The sequence below is a fragment of the Chiloscyllium punctatum genome, chromosome 2, assembly GCF_047496795.1.
Source record: "Chiloscyllium punctatum isolate Juve2018m chromosome 2, sChiPun1.3, whole genome shotgun sequence".
Lineage (NCBI taxonomy): Eukaryota > Metazoa > Chordata > Chondrichthyes > Orectolobiformes > Hemiscylliidae > Chiloscyllium > Chiloscyllium punctatum.
Genome location: NC_092740.1, coordinates 62564716 through 62588107, shown reverse-complemented (window position 1 = coordinate 62588107; position 23392 = coordinate 62564716). Strand labels below are relative to the sequence as shown.

Sequence of the window (23392 nt, the reverse complement as noted above, 5' to 3'; positions counted from 1 at the left end):
TTACATCAAATCTGTTATTCAGAAATTAAATAACATGTGCAGCTCAGGTTGAGGTGGGGGCTTGTTGATGTTGACATCTATCTGAAGTAGCAAGAGTCAAATATTTCTGAAAGAGGGGAGAGTTGCAATAGGCTTCCACTCACTACAAAATGTAATGTATAATAATTATACTATTTCAGTGAAAACGATTTAATTAATATCTATTATTTCCTATGTATGTAAAGGGAAAATTTGATGGGATTGTAAAATATTATAGAATTCTGATGACCTGCAACTTGTGCAACTCTAGGATTCACAAGAGAAACACAGTTTGAACTGCAGTGCAAAACTATAGTAGTTCTGTACATAACCACTCTACAATTCAAATTTCAAAACCACAATAAATTCAAATTTCAGGATTTTCCTTCTTTGGCTTAAATAAAGAATATAAGGCCTAGCATCAACCTCAAGGAGCAAGACCATCATGCCATAATTGTTGCTCACATCTGGCTACCAACATAACCTGTTGATAACCAGCTTCTAATAAGAACCTCAGCAAGTTTTATCAGTTGGTGATACAGCAGGTTTGATTGTTTGAATGCTTGCTACGTTCCTTAACTCTTTACCTGAGGCCACAGGATACTCACAACTGAAACTAATAAGTTCTAGAATTCAACATTAACTTGGCACTGATTGAGGATAATGCCTGGATATTTCTGGTGAAACTATGGTGTAACATTGGTGCTTGTCATGGCATTGGACACTGTTCCAACAAGATTCATTAGGCTGATTCCTGGGATGATGGAATTGATTTATCAGGAAAGGCTAAACAGGTTATATCTTTATTCATTAGAGTTTAGAAGAAGGGGGTGATCTTATTGGAACATACAAAGTTCTTCGAGAGTTTGACAAGGTAGATGCTGAAAAGCTCTACTGGGAAAATCTTGAATTATGGGATATGTTTCCAAAATAAAGGAGATACTCATTTAAAACTGAGATGGGTCATAATCTCTCTTTCCAGAGGGTGGTGAATACCTGGAATATAATACCTTCTCTACCTGATAGAGTTATGGAAGCTAGGTCACTGCAAGTACTTAAAGAGGAGGTATAAAATATCAAACAGTTAGGAGCTTGCACGGAAGAGTTAAAGCCTGGGGTAGATCACCATGATCTTCATGAATGCCAGGTAGGCTAGAGGGGCAGAATTCTTATGTTCTTATAGCACAGAAAGAGAAAATTTGGTGCATTGAGTCCACATCAGTATTATCCGTTACATGAAATGTCATTCAGTTGTATGTACTCTTGTTGAAGTCAGAATATTATGGGTTCAGGTTCCTCTCCAGGACAACAATCTAAGTTAGCGCTCCAGCACAGTACTGAGGTGGTTTTGCATTGTCATTCATAGGAATTGATGGAGGATTTATCCCTAGTCTCCCAGCTTTATCCTTCATTAAATATAATTAAAAAGACAGCTTATGCGATCATGAGAAGTACTGTTTGTACGAGGTTACTGGATGTCATTTGACAGCCTCATTGCCTCCAGCAGTAACACCAAAAAAACTTCAAAGGCTGTAAAAACCTTTGAGACACTGAAGAATTCTATCTACATGCTGGTTCTCCAAATAAAGACAAAACAAAATACTGACTAAAACCAGTATGGTCACAAGAAATACTTAAATCCCAACTTCGCTTGGTGCAATGTTACAGCTATTTATACAAAGGTCATTTACGTTGAGAAAGGCATGACTGTGAAACACTCCAAACACTTGCACATCATTTTTTTATCTGATACTGAAGGACATTTTTAAGCTTGCAACAATCATTACCATGTCAACACCTTTTACTTTTCTGGCGATTGTTTAGAAACTCATTTCATGGTCTTTTTTTTTGCATTTACTGATTGTTACCAGAAATCTTTCAAATAGATTAAACTCTTTAACTATAACATTCATTGTCAGGCAGGAAAATGTGGTTTGTACTATCTGCAGTACTTAAATGTCATCTCAGTCAGTTCCTTTGCTACAAATGGAAAGGGAAAAATATCATGAAAAGGTCAAATGACTTATAGTTTCCTGTAGGAAATATTTAGTTGATCATTAGCTGTTTGGATAGAATGTGGTTTAGATTGTTTTCTCCCTGTAAAACAAAATCTGAAATCTGCTCAAAACACCTTTCTACCCATTGTCTTAAAACAGCGTTTACAAAAGCTTTCAGTACCATACAAGACTCATCTGAATGAAGGCCTGCCTAAGAGAAAGATTCTACAAGTTTTCTCAAACAACCTGGCAAAGATAACATTTATATACTATGGAAGGATGTTGTGAAACATGAAAGGGTTCATAAAAGATTTACAACGCTGTTGTCAGGGTTGGAGGATTTGAACTATAGGGAGAGGTTGCACAGGCTGGGGCTGTTTTCCCTGGAGCGTCGGAGGCTGAGGGGTGACGTTATAGAGGTTTATAAAATCATGAGAGGCACGGAAAGGATAAATATACAAGGTCTTTTCCCTGGGATGGAGGGAGTCCAGAACTAGCGGGCATAGGTTTAGGGTGAGGGGGGAAAAATATAAAAGAGACCTAGGGGGCAACTTTTTCATGCAGAAGGTGGTGTGTGTATGGAATAAGCTGCCAAAGGAAGTTGTGGAGGCTAGTACAATGGCAGCATTTGATTAGATTAGATTAGATTCCCTACAATTTGGAAACATGCCCTTTGGCCCAACAAGTCCACACCGACCCTCCGAAGAGTAACTCACCCAGACCTATTTCCCTCTGACTAATGCATCTAACACTATGGGCAATTTAGCATGGCCAATTCACCTAACCTGCACATCTTTGGTCTGTGGGAGGAAGCTGGAGCACCCGGAGGTAACTCACGCAGACACAGGGAGAATGTGCAAACTCCACACAGACAGTCACCGGAGGCTGGATTTGAACCTGGGACCCTGGTGCTGTGAGGCAGCATTCTGGAGATCTCGAGTGTAGCAACTCTTCCTGTGAGCAAATGGTGGCACTGCTACTAATGCTGATCACCTAGAATGTCAAAGTGCAAGTCCATGCATGCATCATGCAGATCCTGTGCTGGACCTGGGCCTCCACAGTGGTACCCAATCTGCCCATGGAGATGGCCAGTGGCACAGATACCAGAACCATTACAGTATTGATCACATTGGTGAACTCCTCCATTCTTCAATTCTGTTTACCAACTGTCTCTGACAAATCTGCCTACTGCTCCTGTGACACTATGTGAATTCTGACAAAGTCATGAATGACTCACATCATGGGGTCATCTTCTCCCTGCAACTGAGCAGGTGCCCGGTCTCTGGCAGAGTATCCCAGGGCACTTCGACCTTGACCAGGTGCAGAAATGTCATTGGAGCACTCACTGGATTGTTCTCCCCACTCCACTGGGATGAAAGTCTCTGAGCTATTAGGGGATGCAGGGGAAAGCCTTGCGAGTACAAACTCTGAGGGCTGAATGGCTTCCTCCCCAGAGGTTGAGATAGAGCTGAGGATCTCTTTTAAAAGGCATCTGGAAGGGTATATGAATAGGAAGGGTTTGGAGGTATATGGGGCTGGGTGCTGGCAAGTGGGACTAGATTAGGTTGGGATATCTGGTTGGCATGGACGAGTTTGACTGAAGGGTCTGTTTTTGTGCTGTACCTCTCTATGACTCTACTAATCCCTTAAGAACTGACAGAAAGTTACAGCCAATTCTAGCCTGGAGGGGAACCACAGAACTCAAATAAGGTTGTTCAGTATAATGCGCATTCCGTCAACACGAATTGACCACAACATGATTGACAAATTGTGAATACTGTTTAGATAATGTGAACTTTCTACTGAACGGGTATAGTGATTTTCTACTAGCAATCTGCAACAGGCAATTTTTAATCACGGTTTTCCATAGTGCGATTTCTATCGCGCAAGGCTGCAGAGGAACGCGGCTGTCAGGTTATAGCAGAACAACCTATGCAAAACTATAAATCGGGGAATTTAGCAATCTGAGCAGGTTGAAAGTGCTCCTTTTCAATCTTGTGTAGTGTGCACTGTACTGTATTTGCAAACAAATTCCTTTAAAGATCATAAGACCATAAGACATAGGAGTGGAAGTAAGGCCATTCGGCCCATCGAGTCCACTCCGCCATTCAATCATGGCTAATGGGCATTTCAACTCCACTTATCCGCATTCTCCCCGTAGCCCTTAATTCCCCGAGACAACAAGAATCTATCAATCTCTGCCTTGAAGACATCTAGCGTCCCTGCCTCCACTGCACTCTGCGGCAATGAATTCCACAGGCCCACCACTCTCTGGCTGAAGAAATGTCTCCGCATTTTTGTTCTAAATTTACCCCCTCTAATTCTAAGGCTGTGTCCACGGGTCCTAGTCTCCTCGCCTAACAGAAACAATTTCCTAGCGTCCACCCTTTCCAAACCATGTATTATCTTGTAAGTTTCTATTAGATCTCCCCTTATTCTTCTAAACTCCAATGAATACAATCCCAGGATCCTCAGTCGTTCCTTGTATGTTAGACCTACCATTCCAGGGATCATCCGTGTGAATCTCCGCTGGACACGCTCCAGTGCCAGTATGTCCTTTCTGAGGTGTGGGGACCAAAACGGGACATAATACTCCAAATGGGGCCTAACCAGAGCTTTATAAAGTCTCAGTAGCACAACGGTGCTTTTATATTCCAACCCTCTTGAGATAAATGACAACATTGCATTCGCTTTCTTAATCACGGAATCAACCTGCATGTTGACCTTCAGAGAATCCTCGGCTAGCACTCCCAGATCCCTTTGTACTTTGGCTTTATGAATTTTCTCACCATTTAGAAAGTAGTCTATGCTTGTATTCTTTTTTCCAAAGTGCAAGACCTCGCATTTGCTCACATTGAATTCCATCAGCTATTTCCTGGACCACTCTCCCAAACTGTCTAGATCCTTCTGCAGCCTCCCCACTTCCTCAGTACTACCTGCCTGTCCACCTAACTTCGTATCATCAGCAAACTTCGCTAGAATGCCTCCAGTCCCTTCATCCAGTTCATTAATACATAATGTGAACAGCTGCGGTCCCAACACTGAACCCTGCGGGACACCGCTCGTCACTGGCTGCCATTCCGAAAAAGAACCTTTTATCCCAATTCTCTGCCTTCTGTCAGACAGCCAATCCTCAATCCATACCAGTAGCTCACCTCGAACACCATGGGCCCTCACCGTGCTCAGCAGCCTCCCGTGTGGCACCTTATCAAAGGCTTTTGGAAGTCTAGATAGACCACATCCACTGGGTTTCCCTGGTCTAACCTACTGGTCACCTCTTCAAAGAATTCTAACAGGTTTGTCAGGCACGACCTCCCCTTACTAAATCCATGTTGACTTGTTCTAATCCGACTCTGCTCTTCCAAGAATTTAGAAACCTCATCCTTAATGATGGATTCTAGAATTTTACCAACAACTGAGGTTAGGCTAATTGGCCTATAATTTTTCATCTTTTGTCTTGATCCTTTCTTGAACAAGAGGGTTACAACAGCGATCTTCCAATCATCCGGGACTTTCCCTGACTCCAGTGACTTTTGAAAGATCTCAACCAACGCCTCCGCTATTTCCTCAGCCACCTCCCATCGGGGCCAGGAGATTTATTAATTTTAAGACCTTTTAGCTTTTCTAGCACTTTCTCTTTTGTAATGTCAACCATACTCAACTCAGCCCCCTGACTCCCTTTAATTGTTGGGATATTACTCATGTCTTCCACTGTGAAGACTGACGCAATGTACTTGTTAAGTTCTCTTGCTATTTCCTTATCTCCCATCACTAGCCTTCCAGCATCAGTTTGAAGTGGCCCAATGTCTACTTTTGCCTGTCGTTTGTTTATTATGTAGTGAAAGAAACGTTTACTATCATTTCTAATATTACTGGCTAGCCTACCTTCATATTTGATCCTCTCCTTCCTTATTCCTCTCTTTGTTATCCTCTGTTTGTTTTTGTAGCCTTCCCAATCTTCTGATTTCCCAGTGCTCTTGGCCACTTTATAGGATCTCTCTTTTTCTTTAATACATTTCCTGACTTCCTTTGTCAGCCATGGCTGTCTAATCCCTCCCCGGATAATCTTTCTTTTCTTGGGGATGAACCTCTGTACAGTGTCCTCAATTATACCCACAAACCCCTGCTATTTTTGCTCTACTGTCTTCCCCGTTAGGCTCTGCTTCCATATCTGCCACAAATTCACCTGCACCTCCACACACATCATTTATTGCATCCGCTGCACCCAATGTGGCCTCCTCTATATTGGGGAGACAGGCTGCCTACTTGCGGAACGTTTCAGAGAACACCTCTGGGACACCAGGACCAACCAACCCAACCACCCTGTGGCTCAACACTTCAACTCCCCATCCCACTCCACCAAAGACATGCAGGTCCTTGGACTCCTCCAGCGCCAGACCATAGCAACACGACGGTTGGAGGAAGAGCGCCTCATCTTCTGCCTAGGAACCCTCCAACCACAAGGGATGAACTCAAGATTTCTCCAGTTTCCTCATTTCCCCTCCCCCCACCTTATCTCAGTCAAATCCCTCGAACTCAGCACGTCCTTCCTAACCTGCAATCTTCTTCCTGACCTCTCCGCCCCCACCCCCACTCCAGCCTATCACCCTCACCTTGACCTCCTTCCACCTATCGCATTTCCGACGCCTCTCCCTCAAGTCCCTCCTCCCTACCTTTTATCTTAGCCTGCTGGACACACTTTCCTCATTCCTGAAGAAGGGCTCATGCCCGAAACGTCGATTCTCCTGCTCCTTGGATGCTGCCTGACCTGCTGTGCTTTTCCAGCAACATATTTTCAGCTCTGCTTCCAGTCTATTTTCGTCAGTTCCTCTCTCATGCCCTCATAATTACCTTTATTTAACTGTAACACCATTACATCCGATTTTGCCTTCTCTCTTTCAAACTGCAGACTGAACTCTACCATATTATGATCGCTGCTTCCTAAGTGTTCCCTTACTTTAAGATCTTTTATAAAGTCTGGTTTATTACATAGCACTAGGTCCAGAATAGCCTGCTCCCTTGTGGGCTCCATGACAAGCTGTTCCAAAAAGCCATCCTGAAAGCATTCCATGAATTCCCTTTCTTTGCTCAAGATATGTGGAAACAATAAATAATTCCGTACACTCCTTGGGAATCAAAACATCATAGTCTAAAAGATAAGTGGGAAATCACATGACCAAAAATAAAAATCACATTCAATTCACTATGAGAACCAAATTCAATTTAGAGTTACATCGACAATTTAATATATTCCAACTTTATTGCTGTGACCAATATATATGTTAAATATACAGCTTGCCTGAACTCAGCTACACTGTTGATTTTCTTTAGGAATTCAAAATAGAACAAACTTGTGCAGCAGTAAACTTTAAAATGGCAGTAGCTAAATTTGTTTAAAATGATCACATAGTGCCTACTTTATTCACTGACTTACTTAAAATATGCCTGTTTAATAGTCACTTTGCAAAAATGGGGCAGCTTTCCATGGAACCTAAAAAGAAACTTAAGATGTGCAAAACTAGGAGGAGCATTGATAGGAAAATTATTCCTGGTACTCGAGGGGTCAATAACCAGGGGACATAGATTTAAAGTAAAGAGCAGGATGTTTTAAAATGAATTAAGGAAGATTTTTTTTTCACCCAGAGGATGGTGGACATTTAGAACTCACTCACTACCTGAAAGGTGATAGAGGCAGAGACCATCACACCACTTTTAAAAAGTATTTCAATGATCAGTTGAAGTGCCATAGCATACAAGGCCTATGCAGGAAAATGGAATGAGAGTAGATTGGTGCTTGATGACTGGCAGAGACACGATGGCCATTGTTTGAACACTCTATTACTCTAAATTGTTACAATTAGCTCACCTGCAAAAATCAAAGAAGCAGATTTAAGAACATAAACAATTAATTTGTATCAATTAATACATCAGGGAGATGGTAATGTAGTGGTAATGCTACTGAGCTCATATTCCAGAGGCCCCACTTAATGCTGTTGTTTGTTCACTAGATAGGAATTCGGACAGCCTTACACAAGGCCTATATTTGCTCTCTGAAAGACCCTCATGCCACTCAATTCAGAGCAAATACGAATGGACAGAAAAAAGCTGACCTTATCAACAATGCTGCATTGCATGAAAGAATAGGGAAAGAAATTGTTCCGGAAACCTTTATCTCATCCCTTGAGCCTCTCATAATGAATGTCAAAATGGACAAAGCATTGTGGTTATAAAATTCTCTTCACAGCCTTTTCTCCTGCAGTAATGTAATTTCATGGAAGATGTAACAGTATATGATTCACAATTCAATTTAATACAACACTTTAACAGCGTCACTGGCAGCAATGACTGCTCCATCCAGACTAAAGGCCCATCCAACCAACATTATTTCAGAACAGTACAACATTCACCATCTCCAACCAACAGTCTCTTCCCAAATCTTTCCAACAGATGTTCAACTTTTGAAAACCCAGATACTGATTTTTCTCCCTTATTTATAACCTGACGTTTGTTTTTAAATAAACAAGCGTCAAGTAACAAAGATGGACAAAAATAAACAAACAAAAAGATCTGAGGTATAGGGGGAGTTGATAGCTAAGAAATGGTTGTCAATAGATCAGAGAAGGCAATAAATTGTGGAGATGGCATTAGGTAGGTGCCTTGATGTTATTATGTCAAGTCAAAATTTTACAAGTGATGTCATTTTGAGGCATTCCTTAATAAAATTGTGATCCTGGCAAGGATCTCACTGGAGAGGGGCCTGGCCACAAGAGGGGTTCCAGCACCCTGTAATATCTCCTAGCAGGGTGTTCCAGTCAGATTGGCAGTGTTCAAGTAGCATGAGCCTCACTCATTCTGGAGGAGGGTCCTCTAGCAAAACTTGAAGAAGCATTTGGTATGTGGGAGTCTGATCCAGACAGCAGCAACATCCGAGCCAGCTGCACCTCATGGTGGAGAAGCAGCAGAGATTGCAAAAGGTGTCAAGAGCATGATCATGAAGACAAAGCGACCTTACTGCCAGAGTCTACCTAACCACAGGGGTTAGATCAACATTGGTCACCAAAGAAGGCATCTCTCCTGAGGGGCTGGGACTGATGTGTGAGCCATAATGGCCAAGGAAGTGAGTTCTAATTGCATTATTGGGCATTGAGTTCCAATGACCCTGAAATTCTACATCGCAGATGCATTCCAGGGAGCCATTGGAGACAAACATGCCAATCAGCCACAATGTAATAACCAACTTCTCTTCAGGAGGGCCAAACCTAATGAAAATGATCAGAATTTGGCTCCTCAAGTCTACTCCACCACATAGCTGGATCACAGCTGATCTTGTACCTCAATGCGATTTACCCACACTATCCCGATATCCTTTGACATCTTCAGCCTCTGTCTTTAACATAATGATTGAACTTTCAGAGTCTTCTGGGGTAGAGGATTCCACTTTTCAGATCAAAATGGTAGACCTCTTCTTCAAGATTATGTTCCCTGGGTCCAAATGACTTAGCTTAGAGAAACATGCCTTCTCAATCCACCTTGTACAACCCTGTAAAAGTTTTGATATTTCAATTGGTAACAGTTCTACATAACTGAATACTCAACAGGAGGAAACAACATGAAATTCCAGCTTTAGTTAAATTGTTCTCATTGAAGCCTACTTCAAGCTGGAGTTGCTTGAAACCAATTTAAAGGTAAAGCTGCCATAGTCCAAATGTTCAATGGGAGGAAACAACATGAAACTCCAGCTTGAAGTAGGTTTCAATGAGAACAATTTATATAAAGGTAAAGCTGCCATAGTCGAATTGGACCATAGGGCTGTTCTTTTATTAGAGAGAGAGAGTGAGAGAGAGAGAAAGATGACTGGTGGTGGTTTAACCTGAGGGTCACCATACCTCAGATGAGGGAAGAGGTTGAGAAGGGGAGTCCTTCATTATAATCGCAGCCAGTGCAGGACTGCAACTATGTAATTGGAATCACATTCTACCACAAACCAGCCAACCGAGCTAACCACAATGAGACTTCCTGACAAAGGATTCCTATTGTCAAGAGACAGGTTACTAACTCAATTTAACAAACAAATAGTGGTGTTGAGGAAGATGTGAGCTTATGATTACAGCGAACATCAAAAAGACTACCAGTCTCCTCATAATGAGATTCAAGTGCCTGGAACATTTTGGTGGAGCACCAGTGAGGGTCTCTCTCCTGATTTCTGCCTTTACTTTTGCCCGTAAGGTAAATGGCACTGGACCGAGCTTGCACAAGCATGGAATTGCTTCCTAATATATGAATGACTTGGGAGAAATACTTGAGCTTTTGTCTTCCTGCCATCTCTCCTGTAGTTTCTATTTGGGAAACATAAATAATGTCGCTCAGAAACAGCTGTCTGCAATTGAGCATTTATTAATCTTACTCAGTGCAATATCCAGTAGAAAAATGAGAGCAAAGGCTGGATGGAATTTCTGTTTTATTTTTCATTTGAGAAATCTGAGATTGTTACGTTGTGCAAGAGTACACCACATTCAGGTAGATTAGAGTCAGTACAGTCATTACAGTCAACTGAAACACTGGCACCGAGGACAACTGGGGACAATTTGAGGACAATTGAGGACAATTGGGGAATTTAATCTGATCAAAAGGGGCTTATGTAATTGCAACATCCAACACAGGAGAATTGAAAGTTAGAGTTCCACACTTTCCTCATTGATAATAGCTGCAGCAGAGCTGACTTAGAGTCACAGAGTCATAGAGATATACTGCATGGAAACAGACCCTTTGGTCCAACTTGTCCATGCCAACTAGATATCCTAACTTAATCTCATCCCATTTGCCAGCACTTGGTCCATATCCACCCCAACCCAGGGAAAAGACCTTGTCTATTTATCCTACCCACTCCCCTCATGATTTTAGAAACCTCTATAAGGTCACCCCTCAGCCTCCAATGCACCAGGGGAAACAGCCCCAGCCTATTCAGCCTCTCCCTATAGCTCACACCCTCCAACCCTGGCAACATCCTTGCAAATACTTTCTGAACCCTTTCAAGTTTCACAACATCTTTCCTTATCCAGAAGGAAAGTACAACAAGTCCTAAGTAACAAACACTTGCATAAAACTGGTATGCAGCTGATTAGCTGTTTCAATAACATTTTTCTAGCATGATATCAGTTTAGTGTAAGGTGTAATATGATGATGTATCCTCTTACTTGACATTGCTAAGGGTATGAGGGAATAAAATGATGGTAACCTAATTGGTAAGTTCTGTACAATCGGGATCAGTAGGAAGATGTCTGACATTGAAAAAGCGCAAAGTGGTCTTTGAGTAAGAAGGAAAAGCACAGCCAGGCAGCATTAAAAAAAAGGCATTCCAAGCCAAAGTCAAGGGCAATGTGTAGGTGCCACTTTTTAAGGTTCAGCCAGTGTCTTCTATGCAATTGGAAACAATAAGCAAAGAGCTAAATAGATTAGAAAGAGCAGGAGTAACAAAGAGGCTAATGATCAGTGTACTTATGAAGTACCTCAGATGGGTCTGCTTCGATTTGTGGAGATCAGAAATAAACAGTAAACAAGGTGGTGATTGCCCAATGCCAGCCAATGAGGATGGTTCCCCTTCTGGCCAATGGAAAGGTGCTCCAGGTGCAAAAAGTGTTGAAAGTAAAAAGTGTATAGAGGTGGAAAATAAACTGTCAAATGAATATTTGTAATCAGAATGAACTGACAAGAACATGGATCTGATTGCTATTTGTAAATAGAGAGGGTTGTTCTGTACGAAAAGGTTGTCATTTGGGACACCTGCTGCTGGAGTACACCAGAAAATCATGGGTCAGGTGCTAAGTGGGATGAAAGGGATCTTCTGCATCCTAGATGACAGTCTAATTAGCAGTTCGACAGAGACCGAGCATGTTGAAAGGTTTATCAAAGTCCTGCATAGACTACAAGAGTGTGGCATCAAAGTTAAAAAGCACAAGTGCTGTTGCTTCAGGGGGTCAAGTGCAACATCCTGAGTCATCAAATAGCTGAGGAAGGTATCTAGTCTCTGCAGGAGAATATTGAAGTGAATTTAAAAGGAAGGAGAACAACAAAACAAAGAAGAATGTAAAATATTCATAGGGACTGTTTTCTTGAGTTCTAAATTCTTCCCTAATTTAGATGATGCACCACACAAATGTGTGCAGTGCATTGATTTAATGTAAAAGGCTATAGTTAGAGATAAGAAAATAAAGCAGAAACTATTCCTAATGACACCATTTCAAGCTAGTACTAAATCTAAACATATATATTAACACTTACAGATGACGCATTCTAACTATTTTTGTTTATTGTGAGGACATTCTGGAAATTGAGGCCAAGATAATTTGAGCGAAATAATTATCTGTTTTTTCACTAATAATCACCAGTAAACATAATATAACATTTCATGAAAACTAACAGGACAATCAATAGTATCAAGAAGCAGGCCACATTCAAATTTAATTATTTCAATATCAGTCTCTGCGTGCAGAAGGATTGGGAAAAAGATTGCAAGCCTGATATACAAGCTACACAGCTCAGGCTGAATCAATTTATGCCATCAGTCTGTCAACAATCTACTTACCTATGGATGACATGCCAAAAAATATTTTGAGACATTTAAGGCCCTTTCAAAGAGTAGATACCTTCACCATCTACTTGGTAACTGAGGTCTGTTCCAGTTCACCACATAAAGCAACAACACTTTTTCTTTTTAGCTTTGAAATATACGTTTGCAGTCAACCCAGAACTTTGATCAACCTTACAATGTGCTCTTTCTCTAACTGTTAATTAAATTACAAGTCTTGTGTAGGGGCATGAGGCCACTACAATTCCTATATCCAGTTATCTGTCTTAGTGCTTTTTGTTTATTGAGTGCATAGAAGTTGGGTTTTAAGTGATTACAGTTAATTGATGTTAAATTCTAGGAGTCAAGATTAGAGTAGTTCTGGAAAAGCGCAGCAGATCAGGCAGCATCCGAGGAGCAGGAAAATCGACGTTTCGGGCAAGAGGAAGGGCTTTTGCCCAAAACATTGATTTTCCTACTCATTGGATGCTGCCTGACTTGTTGTGCTTTTCCAGCACTACTCTAATCTTGAACCTAATACCAGCATCTTCAGTACCCACTTTCGTCTATTAAATTCTGGGATGTGAATAAGGTGGATACAGAATAAAACCTATGAATTATTAACTTCTTGACAAATAGTGCGTCACTTAAAAAAGAATTTTTGGTGAGTGAACTAGGCCAGCATTTACTCCCCGTCCCTAATTTTTTCTGACCATTTCCCTAAATTGCTGTGCTACTGTATCAGTTTAATAGAACCAAGTAGCTTGCTCGGGATATTTAACAGGGCAATTTAGAATTAACCAAAGTACTCTGGGTCTGGAGTCACAACTTGATCATACTGTGTAGATTTCCTCCCCTGAAGGATATTTGTAAACCAAATATTTGTGACAATTTTGTGCATCATCAATTGAGGATTCACTTATGTTTCCATAAGTAGAAACAGACCAAATCTATAGTGATTGCTTGGGAAGGTGAATCAGTGTATTGTGGTTCATTTTAAATAAATGTTTATAAAAATTGTGTAAAGCCAAGCAGTAGTTCTGTTCTTCACTGTCTGGCCTCAGTAAGTAGAACACTTCTGATTTTAAAGCACATTAAGGTCAGCAAAGTTGGCTAGCAATTCAGATTAGTAGTGTTTAAAAGCTTTTTATAAGTGGAGAATGCTTCAGCACATTAAAACACTAATGGCTGGTATGATGTACATTTGAAAAGATCCTGCACTTAACTATTTTGCTTCAGAACATATAGAACATAGTTAAGTACCCAATGCAGAGACAAAGGAAATATTAGACAGCCTGCATCTCAGTACATTCCATCAATAGTCCAGTAAGTGACTCAATGCACCATGTAGAAATCTAAATGCAGTTTCAGCATAATAATGTATGGTGAAATGATGGCGATTAGGGAGGGAAAAAATTAAAATGTTAAAAAATAGCATGATCTTCAAATAAACCAGTTGCCTTACTAAAAACGGGGTGGAAACATGAGGTTGCTTGATGTGCTGCACTGAATTATTTTTAATTTTGTGAAGAAGACATAAGGAGGTTGCAGACAGATATAAATAGGTCAAAGGATTTGACATAATATGGAGTATAATGTGGGAAAATGTGAAGTTGTTCACTTTGGCAGGAAGAATGTCAAAGCAGAGTATTACTTAAATGAAAGATGATTGCAGAATATTGTCATGCAGAGGGATTGAAGCATTCCAGTGCGAGTCACAAAAAAGGTATGCAGATATAACTACAATCAAAAATGCAAGCAGGATGTTATATTTTGTTACATGAGGAATTGAACATAAAAGTAAGGAGGTTGTACACTTCAGTTATTGAGAGCATTGGCAAAACCATATTTCTATTACGAAGCATAATTTTGGTCTCCTTATTTAAGGATGAAGGTTTAGGGGAGACTTATTGGGTTGAAAACTGAAATGAGTGGATTGCCTTTTGAGAAAAGGTTGGACAAGTTGGGCTCCTTTCAACTGGAGTGAGAGGTTCACTTAATTGAAGTGTATAAGATCCAGAATGGTCTCGACAAGGTGGTTATGAATGGATTTTGTGGATGAGTCCAGAATTACGGAGCACTGTTGAAAAGTTAAGGGGTACCCTTTCAAGAGAGAGGATTAGGAGAAATGTTATCTCTGAGGATTGTATGACTTTGGAACTCTCTGACTCACAAGGTGTGGGATACAAGGTCAATTAACTATTTTTAAGGAGTTTTATTTGGAATTAAATCAAAGGTTATTGAGAATTGATGAGAACATGGAACTCAAAACACAAACAGATCAGCTTAGATATTATTCATAGAACCATAAAATCCCTATGGACCCTTTAGGTCCATCAAGTCTGCACCGACCCTCTGAAGAGCATTCCACCCAGACCCAACCACCTGCCCCTCACACCACCCCTTGCCTATCTCTGTAACTCCCCATTTACCACGGTTAATTCGCCTAGCCTGCACATCCCTGGACACTACCGGGCAATTTAGATTAGATTAGAATCCCTACACTGTGGCAACAGGCCCTTCGGCCCAACAAGTCCACACCAACCCTTTGAAGGGGAACCTACCCAGACCCATTTCCCTCTGACTAATGCAACTAACACTATGGGCAATTTAGCATGGCCAATTCACCTGACCTGCACATCTTTGGACTTTGGGAGGAACACCAGAGCACCCAGAGGAAATCCACGCAGACACAGGGAGAATGTGCAAACTCCACACAAACAGTCACCCGAGTGTGGAATCGAACCTGCGCTGGTGCTGTGAGGCAGTAGTACTAACCACTGAGCTACCATGCCTCCCCCTGAGCCACCATGCCATATGGCTAATCCAATTAACATGAGCATAGAGTCATAAATCAAAGAAACAGATCCTTCAGTCCAACCAGTCCATATCGACCATAATCCTAAACTAGACTAGTCCCACCTGCCTGCTCCTGGCCCATATCCCTCCAAATCTTTCCTATTCATGTACTTATCCAAATGTGTTTTAAATGTTGTCATTGTATCACTTCCATCTAGACATTCATTCAACACATGAGCTAACCTATGTGAAAAATTGGCCTTTTTGTGGGAGGAAACCCACACAGGCTCATGGTCCCTGGCACTGTGAGGCAGCAATGCTAACACTGAACCATCGTGCCACCATTAATGAACAGTAGAGCAGGCTTGAAGGGCCAAATGCTCCTGCTATTTCATACGTTCGTATAACATCAATGCTCCTTGCTGCTCAACACTTTACACACTTGCTTAGATTTTGCTACTTTTGGATCAGTGGTGTAGCTATCCTGAATAACTGAGCTTCATGTGAAATGAAAGGCTGGCTTTGTTCATGAGAATCCCACCTTTTGTCATCAGTGGAATTTAACATGATTTACATACTAGAATATTTTCAATTGGAAATGAACATTATGCTGATCAGAATTTCCTGAAGTAGAGGTTAGGAGCAATTGTTCAGGAAGAACCTTCTTTAAACAGGCTAACATTTCGGTTGGCCATAAACTCTGTTGCCAATATAAATTATTCATTTGGGTTACAGAATCAAAGTGAAACATAAAATAATGAATTTGCATTTCTTTTTGAGAAGCTTTCGAAAGTATGTGACTTTAACAAGGGAAATGATTGTAGGGGTTAGAAGCTTTGTTTAATTTAGCTAGCAAGTCTCACAAAAGGTAGCTGCAGCATAGATTTAGATTGTAGTCTACAGCTCACTGGATTGGGGCAACCAGAAGAGGATTTTCAGTTTGGCCTGCACTTTAAGCAGGGATCACACTAACTTTCACTTTCACCACATGAAGCATGGGTAGTGTCAAGCTCGACTGTATTTCGAGAGAGGAAAGTTGACTTCAGCTGGATGATTTAGCTAGTTTAAAAGTACAGGAATAAATGTGCAGTGCTCCTCACATTGAAAAATAATTCACCTCACAGCAGAAGTCACTCAGTTTGAAGCGTTGGAATTCATCTGGGGGAAAGAAGCTGGAAGATTTTGACCAGCTGGAGGTTGTTGTATAACAGTGTAAGGGTCAATGTTGATGAGTGTACTGGGCACCAATACCATATGGACCCTTTCAGGAGACTGCTCTGGATCTTGAAGAACACGTCAAGATTTCCCTCATAGTCAGTAATAATATCTTGCATACAAACAGTAACTTTTATCTGAATGCTACCTAGCAGTAAATAACATCATTACAGCCTCTTCTGGTTAGACTAACAAACATTTTTCCTCTACCACACAAGCTTAGATGTTTTAGATCCCAACATAAAAGGAGGACAGTGACAACAAATTTATCCAATGTATCTTTAACCAAGTGATTGGTAAGCATGCAAGTTACAACAGGGGCTAAAAGGAAGAAATTTACACTAGTTACCTTGCAGAATGAAAGCAAAAGCCACTTTGAAGTTGGGAAGTTCAAAGTCAAGCAATTCTGAAGAGAATGTGGATGCTCACTTGACCAAAATCTAAATGGAACATTCTCTATTAAATTTTATACCTCAAAGAAAGTTTAAATATAAAAGGGAATTAGACTGATTCTAGAAGCCTATGACACATTATTAGGTTGGTCCTGAAAAGTGACTGAATCTTCAAAATCCTTGTAATGTACAAGGGAGAACATAAGCAGAATGGAGTTCATAGCACAAGTAGCTATGAACTATAGTATTAACAAATACAGCATCGCTTCATTCTTTTACATCTGCACTGAAATTGTTTTATTGCATAAAAATGTGAAATTCCATGAGTTGTTCTGTTAGTTAATCAAGGAGTGTTCAGAGTTCCTTTTAAGGGTTAATGATTCCTGGCGGGATCAGAACAACACTTGCATAAACCTAACCTATCACAAGAGTTGGAGATGCCGGTGTTGGACTGGGGTGTACAAAGTTAAAAATCACACAACACCAGGTTATAGTCCAACAGGTTTAATTGGAAGCACACTAGCTTTCGGAGCGACGCTCCTTCATCAGGTGATTGTGGAGGGCTTGATCGTAACACAGAATTTATAGCAAAAATTTGCAGTGTGATGTAACTGAAATTATACATTGAAAAATTGATTGTCTGTTAAGCCTTTCATCTGTTAGAATACAGTGATAGTTTCATTTCTTTCATGTGGAAAACCCTTTTTTTAAAAGTTGCATTCTCGGGTTAGCTGTTAACAATGGTGATAGCTAGACAATATGTTGAAGGTGTTAGCCCCCTGTGTTCTCTGTCTATGACCTGATGTTTAGATTGGTTCTAATCTAAAAAGTGAGATAACCGAGTTTTACATAAATTCATGCAGTTTTTGAGCTCAGAGTTCTATATGAATGCATGCAGTTTTTTAGCAAAGTGCAATGTAACTCTGCAAGTACAAATTCACCACACAAAATATATGTGTGCATGTGGGTCTTTGTCTGTCTGGGGCGGGGGTTGTGAGCGACAAGCCCTTTGCATACACGGGATCTGCTCAGATGAGGAGGAACGTGACGGACACCTGGAAGTACTCAAGGATGCCCTCACAAGAACGGGGTACGATGCTCAACTCATCGACCACCAGTTCCAACGTGCCACAGCAAGGAACTATAATGACCTCCTCAGGAGACAGACACGTGCTGTAACTGACAGGGTACCCTTCGTTGTTCAGTACTTTCCAGGGGCTGAAAAATTACGCCATGTTCTTCGTGACCTGCAACACATTATCAATGAGGATGAGCACCTCACCAAGACCTTCCCCACACCTCCACTACTTGCCTTTAAACAACCGCCAAATCTCAAACAGATCATTGCTCATAGCAAACTGCCCGGCTCTCAGGACAACTCCATACAACCCTGTCACGGTGGACGCTGCAAGACGTGTCAGAGTGTGGACATAGATACCACTATTATGCGTGGGAACACCTCCCACCTTGTACATGGCAGGTACTCATGTGACTCAGCCAACGTTGTCTATCTTATACGTTGCAGGCAAGGATGCCCGGAGGCATGGTACATTGGGGAAACCGAGCAAAGGCTACGACAACGGATGAATGGGCACCGCACAACAATCAACAGACAGGAGGGTTCCCTCCCTGTTGGGGAACACTTCAGTGGTCCAAGACAGTCAGCCTCGGACCTTCGGGTGACCATCCTCCAAGGTGGACTTCGGGACAGGCAGCAGAGAAAAGTGGCCAAGCAGAGGCTGATAGCTAAGTTCGGTACCCATAGGGAGGGCCTCAACCGGGACATTGGGTTCATGTCACATTACAGGTGATCACCATTGCACTACACACACACACAGGTACACACAGATGCACACACAGACACCCACACACACCCTTATAGACACACACATTCCCACACATGCACCCCCTCACAGACTTAAGACACTCTGCACTCACTACACACACACACACACACACACACACACACACTTTCTCACACTCACAACCCCCACCCTAGACAGACACACACACACAAAGACCCACATGCACACATATATTTTGTGTGGTGAATTTTTACTTGCAGAGTTACATTGCACTTTGCTCAAAAACTGCATGCATTCATATAGAACTCTGAGCTCAAAAACTGCATGAATTTATGTAAAACTCGGTTATCTCACTTTTAGATTAGAATAAATCTAAACATCAGGTCATAGACAGAGAACACACCTTCAACATATTGTCTAGCTATCACCATTGTTAATAGCTAACCCGAGAATGCAACTTTAAAAAAAAGGGTTTTGTGATTTCCACATGAAAGAAGTGAAACTATCACTGTATTCTAACAGATGAAAGGCTTAACAGACAATCAATTTTTCAATGTATAATTTCAGTTACATCACACTGCAAATTTTTGCTATAAATTCTGTGTTACGATCGAGCCCTCCACAATCACCTGATGAAGGAGCGTCACTCCGAAAGCTAGTGTGCTTCCAATTAAACCTGTTGGACTATAACCTGGTGTTGTGTGATTTTTAACCTATCACAAGAGGTCACCTATATGGTTCTTTAAACCTATGATAGCATTCAATATGATTGTGGCTCAACTTATACATTGGCATAATTTTTGACCATATCCCTCATTCCTTTATTCAAAGGATATCAGTTAACCTTGAGTATATTCATAAATAAGTCCACAATCGTCTGCAAAAGATAATTCTGAAATGTTATATTCTAAAGAACTTTCTCATTACAGTCATGACAATTTATTAGTAAGGGGGGGAAATCAATAATTGTTGAGGGAATAGAGTTTGTGATTAGCAGTTTGAAGGGTAAAGACAAGTCTTTCCAACTTTTGATTGTAAGAAATTGCGGCTTATCAAGGTTTTCAGCAGCCTGAAAACAGAAAGACAGCAGAAGGATCAAGAAAAGTGGTGGATAAGCAGCTAATATTCATTATTTGAAATAGAATTCCTACATGTGGAAACAGGCCCTTTGGCCCAACAAGTCCACAATGACCCTCCGAAGAGTAACCATGCAGACCCATTCCCCTATCCTATATTTACCCCTGCTTAATGCAAACAGCCTACACATCCCCAAACACTATGGGCAATTTAGCATGGCCAAATCACCTAACCTGCACAACTTTGGATAGTGGAAGGAAACCGGTGCACCCAGAGGAAACACACGCAGACATGGGGAGAATGTACAAACTCAACACAGAGAGTTGCCCATGGCTGGAATTGAACCTTGTCCCCTGGCGTTGTGAAGCAGCAGTGCTAGCCACTGTGCCACCCTTATTCTTTCATGGAACATGAGCATTGCCCATTCCTAATTGCCCTTGAACTAAGTGGCCTGCTAAGCCATTTCAAGAGCTATTAAAGGATGTAGATTCTTTGCTGTGGGTCCAGAATCACATAGAGCCCAAACCAGGTGACAACAGCAAATCTTTTATCAGTAAAGGACATGAGTGAGCCAGGTGGAGTTATATAGGTAAAAACAATGACTACAGATGCTGGAAACCAGATTCTGGATTAGTGGTGCTGGAAAAGCACAGCAGTTCAGGCAGCATCCGAGGAGCAGTAAAATCGATGTTTCGGGCAAAAGCCTTCATCAGGAATACAGGCAGAGACTCTGAAGGGTGGAGAGATAAATGAGAGGAGGGTGGGGGTGGGGAGAAAGTAGCACAGAGTACAATAGGTGAGTGGGGGAGGGGATGAAGGTGATAGGTCAGGGAGGAGGGTGGAGTGGATAGGTAGAAAAGAAGGTAGGCAGGTAGGACAAGTCATGTGGACAGTGCTGAGCTGGAAGTTTGGAACTGGGGTGAGGTGGGGGAAGATGAAATGAGGAAACTGTTGAAGTCCACATTGATGCCCTGGGGTTGAAGTGTTCCGAGGCGGAAGATGAGGCGTTCTTCCTCCAGGTGTCTGGTGGTGAGGGAGCGGCGGTGAAAGAGGCCCAGGACCTGCATGTCCTTGGCAGAGTGGGAGGGGGAGTTGAAATGTTGGGCCACAGGGCGCTGTGGTTGATTGGTGCGGGTATCCCACAGATGTTCCCTAAAACTCTCTGCTAGGAGGCGTCCAGTCTCCCCGGTGTAGAGGAGACCGCATCAGGAGCAACGGATACAATAAATGATATTGGTTGATGTGCAGATAAATCGTTGATGATATGGAAGGTTCCTTTAGGGCCTTGGATAGAGGTGAGGGAGGAGGTGTGGGTGCAGGTTTTGCAATTCCTGCGGTGGCAGGGGAAGGTGCCAGCACGGGAGGTTGGATTGTAGGGGGGTGTGGACCTGACCAGGTAGTCACGGAGGGAATGGTCTTTGCGGAAGGCAGAAAGGGGTGGGGGGGGAAATATATCCCTGGTGGTGGGGTCTGTTTGGAGGTGGCGGAAATGTCGGTGGATGATTTGGTTTGTGCCAAGGTTGGTAGGGTGGAAGGTGAGCACCAGGGGCGTTCTGTCCTTATTACGGTTGGAGGGGTGGAGTCTGAGGTGCGGGATGTGGACGAGATGCGTTGGAGGGCATCTTTAACCACATGGGAAGGGAAATTGTGGTCTCTAAAGAAGAAGGCCATCTGGTGTGTTCTGTGGTGGAACTGTTCCTCCTGGGAGCAGATACGGTGGAGGCAGAGGAATTGGGAATACTGAATGGCACTTTTGCAGGAGGTAGAGTGGGAAGAGGTGTAATCCAGGTAGCTGTGGGAGCCGGTGGGTTTGTTAAAAATGTCGGTGTCAAGTCAGTCATCATTAATGGAGATGGAGAGGTCCAGGAAGGGGAGGGAGATGTCAGAGATGGTCCAGGTAAATTTAAGGTCAGGGTGGAATGTGTTGGTGAAGTTGATGAATTGCTCAACCTCCTCGCGGGAGCATGAGGTGGCGCCAATGCAGTCATCAATGTAGCAGAGGAAGAGGTGGGTGTGGTGTCGATGTAATTACGGAAGATGGACTGTTCTACATGGCCAACAAAGAGACAGGCATAGCTAGGGCACACACAGATGCCATGGCTACCCCTTTGGTCTGGAGGAAGTGGGAGGATTTGAAGGAGAAATTGTTACGGGTGAGGACCAGTTCGGCCAAATGAATGAGAGTGTCGGTGGAAGGGTACTGTTGGGGACATTTGGAGAGGAAAAAAATGGAGGGCTTGGAGGCCCTGGTCATGGCGGATGGAGGTGTAGAGGGACTGGAGGGTGAGGGTGAGAGGTTGGAGTGGGGGACAGGGGTAGACAGGTTGAGGTGGTTAATGTCCCGGCGGCAGTTGAAAATGAAGAGGTTGAGGTCGGATAATAGGCCAGCATGGTGAAGATGAGGCGTTGGGGGCCGGGGAAACGGAAGTCTTGGAGGAGGTGGAGGGCGTGGGTGGTACTTCAAATGTATGTGGGGAGTTCCTGGATAGAGGGGATAGGACAGTGTCGAGGTAGGTAGAGATGAGTTCAGTGGGGCAGGGGCATGCTGAGACAATGGGTTGGCTAGGGTGGTCAGGCTTGTGGATCTTGGGAAGGAGGTTGAACCGAGCAGAGCGGGGTTCACAGACTATGAGGTTGGAAGCTGTGCGTGGGAGATCTCCTGAGGTGATGAGGTTCTGTATGGTCTGGGAGATAATGGTTTGGTGATGGGGGGGTGGGGTCATGGTCGAGGGGGCGGTAGGAAGAGGTGTCCTCGAGTTGGCGTTTGGCTTCAGCGGTGTAGAGGTCAGTGCGCCAAACTACCACTGCACTCCTTTATCTGCTGGCACGATGGTGAAGTTGGGATTGGAGCAGAGGGATTGGAGGGATGCACGTTGTGAGGGTGAGAGGTTGGAGTGGGGGAGAGGGGTAGACAGGTTGAGGTGGTCAATGTCCCGGCGGCAGTTGGAAATGAAGAGGTCGAGGGCAGGCAATAGGCCAGCGTGGGGTGTCCAGGTGGATGCAGTGTGTTGGAGGTGAGCGAAGGGGTCCTCGGAAGGTGGGCAGGAGTCCTGATTGTGAAAGTAAGCTCGTAGGCGGCGGAAGAGGTATTCAACGTCACAGCGTGTATTAAATTCATTGATGCGTGGATGGAGGGGGATGAAGGTGAGTCCTTTGCTGAGGACTGATCGTTCGTTCCTGATCAGGTGGAGTTATATGACAATTGATGATAGTTCATGCTCATTGAAACTAGTTTTCGATTTCAGATTAATTGCCTTTATTTATATTTCACGAGCTACAGTGCTGAGATTCAAACCCTTGTCCCCAGAACCTTAGCCTGGGCCTCTGGATTACTAGTCCAGTGACTTTATCACTACACCACCATTGCCTCATTGATATCTGGCATCAGTATACATGAGAAATCTAATGCCTCGTTTCAGAAATGGCACAAACAGGCTTCTTGTATATCTGGATGAGGAAGAGGTCAAGGACAAATCTTTGGATGCTTCAGAAATAAAGTGAGTCTAGAGAGAGGACATGGCAAGG

The 23392-nt window shown here is 42.6% G+C and overlaps 1 protein-coding gene across 2 annotated transcripts in view; it reads right to left on the bottom strand.

Moving 5' to 3' along the window:
• Positions 1-23392, bottom strand: part of LOC140484709 (leucyl-cystinyl aminopeptidase-like) — a 122175-nt gene that overhangs the window by 82117 nt on the left and 16666 nt on the right. The gene's annotated exons all lie outside the window — the stretch shown is intronic.